The following is a 7,729-nucleotide window of genomic DNA, read 5'->3' on the forward strand; positions in this document are numbered from 1 at the left end:
GAGGCACTATACAAGACATTCAGTGGGATGCCTGGGCAGGTGACTTACGGTGGCCTCTCTGATTGGTCACCCCAGTGCTGTCACAATGGAGTAGCTGTGATGGCAGTGTCACCACGACAGCACGGCTGCCTTACCAAGGCCGGCAGGGACAGAGCCGCTTCAGCATGTCCAGTCATCAGCCACAGAGACCAGAACTGAGTTCCTGCTGTGTTACGTCCTGAGAAAACATTTGGGAAGTTGATTGATACTAGTTTTCATCTTCCTAGAAACGTGGGCAATCCCTCCTGCGTGCTACAGATGTGTGCTCCAGGTGTGGGTTTGTCTTGATGATCTGCAGTGTTGACTCCCTCAGCAACCGATCCATGACACCACTGTAGATCACGACGCCTATGGGGAGCGCAGTAGTTGTTACAGAGGATATGTGTATGGGTACGCGACCCTGGGGTCCTGTCTGATGGTTCTTTATTAGAAGCTCTGGCTTATTAATGCTGTAGAAGGGCCTTTTAGAGGCACAGCTAGGACATATTGCCACGGAGATGACATCCCTGGGAGGAGAAGATGCCCTCCTACAAGTGGAACGCACCCCAGATGAGTACATTCTATACCACCTCGTTAGGACACAGAGCCTGGGGAGCGGTTAGTTTAGCAGGAATGGCACCACCTATTGTCACCCTCAGGAAGTGCTTTGAAACCATTTGCAGCTAACAGATTTTCATCGCATTTCTTTTATAACTGCATGGCTCTTTTCTGGAGATTTACAATGGTCTCATCAGGTTTTAAAAGTGATTTTATTATTTTTAGTTTTTATTTTATTTATGCGTATGTGTGTCTGTGTGCCTCGTGTTTGTGGATACCCAGGAAAGCCAGAAGAGGGTGTGAGCTTCCTTGAATCTACAGATGTAGGAAGTTGTGAGCCACCACGTGGGTGCTAGGAGTTGAACTCAGGACCTCTGGAAGAGCAGTCAGTGCCCTTAACCACAGAGCCGTCTCCAGCCTCAGTTTCATCATGGTTTAGAGTTGCAATTACCGGTTATTAAGAGTTTTTTGTTTAACTAAATTTGTATCAATAACCACCTTTTTAAAAATGCCTCGAGGTCTGGAAAGATAGCTCAGTAGTTAAGAGCACTGGTTGTTCTTCCAGAGGTCCTGAGTTCAATTCCCAGCAACCACATGGTGGCTCACAACCATCTGTAAGGAGATCCGATGCCCTCTTCTGGTGTGTCTGAAGACAGCGACAGTGTACTCATAAAAATAAAATAAATATTTAACAAAAAAACCCACCCCAGGCTGGAACTGGCTCAGTTGTTAGGAGCACTTGCAACTCTTGCAGAGGACTCGGGTTTGGTTCCCGGCATCCACAGGGCAGCTTACACCCCAGCACCCACACAGTGGTTCAAAACTGTCCGCAACTTCAGTTCCAGGGGATCTGATATCCTGGGCATTGCATGCATGTGGTGTACATACAAATGAGGAGGCACACACACACACACACACACACACACACATACACACAAGAATAAATAAAAACGGAAGCCATGCCTCAGCCCCCCTGTCCGCAAACTGATGGATGAATTTCATTCTTCTCTGCATTTTATAGACCATTGCTGACACCAGGATGTTGTGGCATTGACTGTGGCAAGGGACTTAGCCCACAGCCTCAGCTTTCTTGACTCAGTATACTCAAAGTTTTTCTAGTGCCTCACTTTACCAGGGATTTCTAAAGACTCTAATTTGCTGTTAAGTTAATTTATGATGAAAAAATTTATTTGGCCTTCATGGCCAAATCCGTCTCTGGTTAGCATTCATTCGGTGGTGTCCTTGTTCAAGGGAAACTTACACACATTAGTTCAAAGCTTCTATTCTTGAACGCTCACAAGTCAGGTTTTACTTCCATGATCTGTGAAGATGCCAGTTCAGGCTCATTCCCACCATGGAGGTGCCCCGTTCTTTGCTTAGGGCCTGTACCACCCCTTCCTCGACCTCCAGAGTGGACCCCATCCATAGTTTTCTATTCAGTCTTTTCATTTTTTTTAAAGACTTATTTTATGTATATAAGTACGTTGTGTTCATGTACACCAGAAGAGGGCATTGGACCCCATTACAGATGGTTGTGAGCCACCATGTGGTTGCTGGGAGTTGAACTCAGGACTTCTGGAAGAACAGTCGGTGCTCTTAACCACGGAGCCATCTTGCCATCTCCCGGTCTTTTCATTCTTAATTGGATCCTTTTTCTGTTGATGGGTAATCTTATCTGTTCAGGTTTGGGTCTGTAACCACAGAGCAAGCATTTTTTTCCCTTTTAGTCTACTTAGTGTTTGATCCAAGAAGTTTATTTTTCATTTTGGTGGGTGGGAGGACTGGAGGTTGAACCTGTGACTTCACAGATGCTAGATAATCACAGTACCATGAAGATAACATCCCCCTTCTTCTGAGCTCTAGTCTCAGTAAGTTACCCACCCAGGTTGGCTCTGAGCTTATCCTGTGTGAGTAGACCCAGCTGTCTCTGATCTTCTGTGAATGTCAGCGTCTTTGGCTAAGAGCTGGTTTTACCCCTCGGTTTAGGAGAGACTTTGCAGTTGCCACCCTGCCATGGACCCCTTTTTGTTGCAGCCTCGCTCTGCTTGCTTCTTTGTGTAGGAGCCGTCTCATTGTCTCTCGATGGTTGGTATCTTGAGATTTCCTATGTACAGTAGCATTCTACTTAGTATTCACGATGCTTTACCCAGAGAAGCGTGAAGTAGGTACTTGACATGGAGGTCTGTTTTCCTTTGTTACCAGGATGCCAGGACATAAGCTCTCACCGGTGTACTGTAAACAAGAAGGATTAGGGAACCCATTTGAGTCCACTCAGCATTAGGAGGCACGGATAACTAACTCAAGCCATGGCGAAGGGAGTCAGAGGGATAGGAATGGGCATATTAAAGGAGAAAAATCTGCATCAGGACAGGTTTAATGGGTGGAGCAGTATTTTACACACACACACACACACACACACCAACCAACCAAAAAACAAAAATTAAGACTCATAGACAGCAGAACCCTGTTTGTTTGGCTATCTACAGCTTCTTGTGGGAGGTCAGTGGCAGGCCCCTGTCAGAGACTAATCTTTTCTGCCTGCATCCCTACCTGCTTGTGGACAGTCATCTCAGCATAGCCATTCCGGCTCAGCTGTTCCCCTCCTCGGTCCTTCTCAGTGTCACAGCTCTACTCAGAGGGATGGCCGGCCTCTTGGCTCTCCTTGCTCCTGCCAGGTCAGGTGCACCTGCCACGCGTTTCTGTGCTTCTCTGTTTTTTTCAGATGGAGGCTGGAACCTATACTATAGAATGATGACTGTCATTACATCCTTGTCCCTCCAGAATCTGTGAGGCCCTTAAGGGCCAACACTATGTATCTTTATTTAAACATAGTGTTTGTGGTGATTTGAACCTGCTTGGCCCATGGGAAGTGGCACTATTAGGAGGTGTGGCTTTGTTGGAGGAAGTGTGTAGGTGGGCTTTGAGGATGCCTAGTGCACCTCAAGCTCTGTCAGGAATGGAAGAGGGCCTCCTGTGGAGGAGCCTGCAGATGTCAGACTCCCCCTGGCCTTCTTTGCATCAAGATGTAGAACTCTTGGTTCCTTCTCCAGCACCATGTCTACCTGGAGGCTGCTGTGCTTCCCACCATGATGATAATGGACTGCACCTCTGAAACTGAAAGCCAGCTCCGATGAAATGTTTGCCTTTATAAGAGTTGTCTTTGTCATGGTGTCTGTTCACAGCAATAAAACCCAAACTAAGACAGTGGTGAATGCTCAGGACCTGTATACAGTAAGATGCAGACAGTGACACGTGACTCTGATTCCCTGATGGCGTACAGCTGACTCACTCTTGGTGACAGGATGCTAAGGCTTTCACTAGCCCTCAGATGCTACACAACAGGTCACAGGTGACTGAAGTGCAGACTTCACTGACATTTCTGTCTCTTCAGCCACTCAGGTGGAGAGAAATACAAAGACATGTTTGCCTCCCAGGAATTCTCATGAGCTTACTCAACCTCTAGCGCTGGCTTGTTTCTGGACATCTTTGCCTGGTGATGCTACTTGTCATGTAAGATGCAGACCCAGTCTCTTCTTCCCGGGTAAAAATTCCTTGCAGCTCAAATTCATGACCCAGTGTGTTTGGGAGCAGTTCCTGGTTGTGGCCTTGCTCCAGGCCATTAGCACCCTCTGCCTCCCTCTGCCCTGCTTTGACTCCCTACAGAAAGCCTGTCAGAGGCAGGTACAGATCCCTCGATGCACATTTTCTAGACCACTGGTTCTCAATCTGTGGGAGGTCGCCTCTAGGGGTCAAATGACCCTTTCCCAGGTGTTGCCTAAGACCATCAGAAAACACAAATATTTATATTATAATATACAACAGTAGCAAAGTTACAGTTATGAAGTAGCAGTGAAAATAATTTTATGGTTGGGGGTGTTGTCACAACATGAGGAACCATTTAATATGGTCACAAAACTAGGAAGGTTGAGAATTACTGTTCTAGACTATACACACAATAGCAGAGTTGGGATTCCCTTTTCATGCAAATAAGTTATACTATAAGTCTTTTTTTTCTAGATTCTTTTTCCCTTTTATTACCTCTTCTTTTTGTTACTCCTCATACTCCAACCAATAGTTCTCAGTCCTCGGTGGGCTTCGGAGACCTTAGATTTTCATCCAGGCAATTCCTTCCTTCACAGCACAAGCTCACTCACCCAGATCAACAATTGAGCTTGCTGAGGAGTGAATCATTCAGTTTTACAAACGTTCTCTGTGTCTGTGTCTGTAGGCGGCAATCATCTACAGCAGTGCCTCTCAAACTCTCCTAATGTTGCGACTGTTTAATACGGTCCCTCAATACGTGGCGATTCCTGACCATGAGATTATTTTCATTGCTGCTTAATTGTGATTTTTCTACTGTTATGAATCAAAATGTAAGTACCCGACAAGCGACCCCTGTGAAAGCGTCATTTGATCTCCACAGGTTGAGAACCACTGTGCTACAGACAGCTGTACCGGAAGAGTTTTAGGGCTTGCGCAGATGAGAAACTCCTCTCCGGCCGTGCCTTTTGCACGGATGTCTAGCTCTCCGCCTGCTTTGGCCGGGCTCTCACTTTACACCCTTCTCGCGTGTCTTCTGCCAGGCAGATGTCCCGTGGCCATGTCCGTCGAGAGCTGCTTGGAAGCAGCGTCTCTGCTTATGCACACACTCGCTTTAAAAGACAAAATCAGCCACGAGAGCTCAATCGTGAGGCTGCGGGATGATGTTTTCTTGGCGACCCGAGTTTCCGCGAACAACCAAGTTAGCACACTCCTCACTCTGGGCCTCACACAGTATGTGGGTCTGAGATGCGTTAGCTTGGTTAATGCTCGAAAGCGTCTCACATGAGGTCAGTTAGTGTCTTCATGTTACAGTGGAAAAACAAGGCTCAGTGAGGTTGAGCCACTTGCTTCGGAGCATGTGGGTAAGTACAGGAGAGGCCGCGGATGGGGCAGGCCTACCCTGCACTCTGCTCACAGGCACAAAATGGTTCCTTGTTAGTTTCAACATGTGCGTATGCGTGCGTGTGCGTGTCAGTGTGCGTGTGTGCGTGTGTGTGTACGTGTGTACGTGTGTGTGTGTGTGTGTGTGTGCAGGGATTAATCTCAGACCTTAAGCATGTTAGACAAGTGCCCCGACTAACCCTAAGCCATGCCCATAGCATGTTTAGCAAAGCATTACACATGACTTTGGATACATCGATATTTTTCACCCCAGCCCCCTTTGCATATTCAACATTGGCAGGCCTCTTTGAATGATTCTAGGAACTTTTTAAAGACTTCCCCCATCTGGCTTAAAAAAAAATTCCACATTAAATATAACTTTCTTTACTGTAAATATTTTGGGAGACTTTTTAAAAATAATTTTGCCTTTGTAGTGATCTAGCTATGAACAACTTATTTAATTCTCAATTTACTGTGATTTCTCATTCACACTTGGGATTCTTGTGAAGTAATTATGAAAACCTAAAATACAGATTGTTTCCAAATGGAATGAAATTCCTGCAAATAATAATTTAACAGATGAGGTTGGCATGTCACTTTGTAGACATTTAATTAAACATTTATTGATTACGAGTCTGCCATATTCTTTTCATAGCTTGGAGCTAACCACACACGCAGAGACACACTGGTGCACACGCGGTCTCTCTCTTCTGGTCTTGGACCCTTCTCTTTCTCTTGAAGGACGCCTGGTCCATGGTTGTGTTATGTATGAGACTTGCTGAAATGGCCATGTTCCCAGTGTTATCATAGCTGCAGGGAGCTACAGTTGGCATTATAGAGGGGGATATTGACTCTCTCACTATGTAGGAGGTTGTGAGGCTCCTCTTGCCCAGATGGCTTTACTCATTGGCTCCTGTGGGCTTTAACTGGAATCACAGAAGGAAGTATTAAGTAGAAGGGGTGTGTCGGTGCTGTGGTCAGGTGCCCACCCACCCTGCCCCATGCTCAGAAGTGTCAGTTTATTCCCTGTCCTCACAGGACGTTTGTTGGTTGCCTTCCTGGGATGAGGGAGACACTGACATACCTACTTACTGTTGTTTGTTTTAAATTTCTCTTCTTTTTTATCCTTAGACAGTACCTTGCTATATACCCAAGACTGGCCTGAAACCTGCAATCCTCCTGCCTCCATCTCCTGAGTGCTAGGATTACAGGTGTGAGCTACCTCACCTGGCTTGTACTTTGGCCTGTCAGCCTCGTGTCAAATGGTCTTGGCTTTGAGAGGCTGCCTTTCTCTTTCACCATGCAGGCAATCGCAGTCTGGAAGAACCTGGAGGTGGAGAATCCATTTGGGAGTCATTGTGTTGACTTTAGGCAAACCAGTTAAGCTCCCCCAGTGTCCATTTCTTGTTTGGAAAGTGATAATAGGAGCATCTACCTCCCGGGGGCTATTCTGAGCTGACTGGCTTTGCACTCTGAAACCCTTAGCTCTCTGAGCGCATTTCTTAGGAATTCCCTCAAATGCCCCTGTAGAGGCACCACCTCTGGGTGTGGGGCCGCTCTCTAGACCTCCAGCTGCCACTGGCCCCCATCCTCAGTTCTCCAGAATCTTCTCCATCCGGGAACTATGTCACCTTCCAGGTGATCTTCCTGGGCGGAAGCTGAACCAGCCCTAGGCCTACACACCCTTTCTGCTCCGTGTAGAGGGGAAGACTAGGTCGTGGCACAGCCTTGCCGTCTGTTACTCTAGCTTTCTTAGACACTGGTGAGTTGCCAGCGCAACCCAGAGTGTACACGGGTGCTCGGAGGATCCAGCCCCAGCAGGTGTGAGGAGACAGGGAACACTCCCTCCCTTCCCCCACTGAGGTTCAGGTAGTGCTTTCCCCAGAGAAAAATCTCTTCACAGGGTCTCTTCCATCCACGCTTTGGGTGGGTGGGTGGGGGGAGTCCCCAGCCAATTCTCAGCTGTCTATTTTGGGGTCCTCTAGTGAGACGCATCCACTATCACTGGTGTTTTTTCCATCTGAGCAGCTGTACCCCAGGACATGATGGCCGTAGTCCTGCTCAGTTCCTTACCCTAGCCATTATGGAAAAGTACTGCTGTGACCTCCACTCTCCATCTTAGGAAAGGCACACAGGACTTATTGACAGTCTCACTGCAAAGAGGCAGAGTTAGGAGGAATCACTCACGTGGCTGCCGTCATTGGATGGTGGCCTGTCATGTCTGGTGGTG

This window comes from Apodemus sylvaticus, chromosome 12 (genome assembly GCF_947179515.1).
Source record: "Apodemus sylvaticus chromosome 12, mApoSyl1.1, whole genome shotgun sequence".
NCBI lineage: Eukaryota > Metazoa > Chordata > Mammalia > Rodentia > Muridae > Apodemus > Apodemus sylvaticus.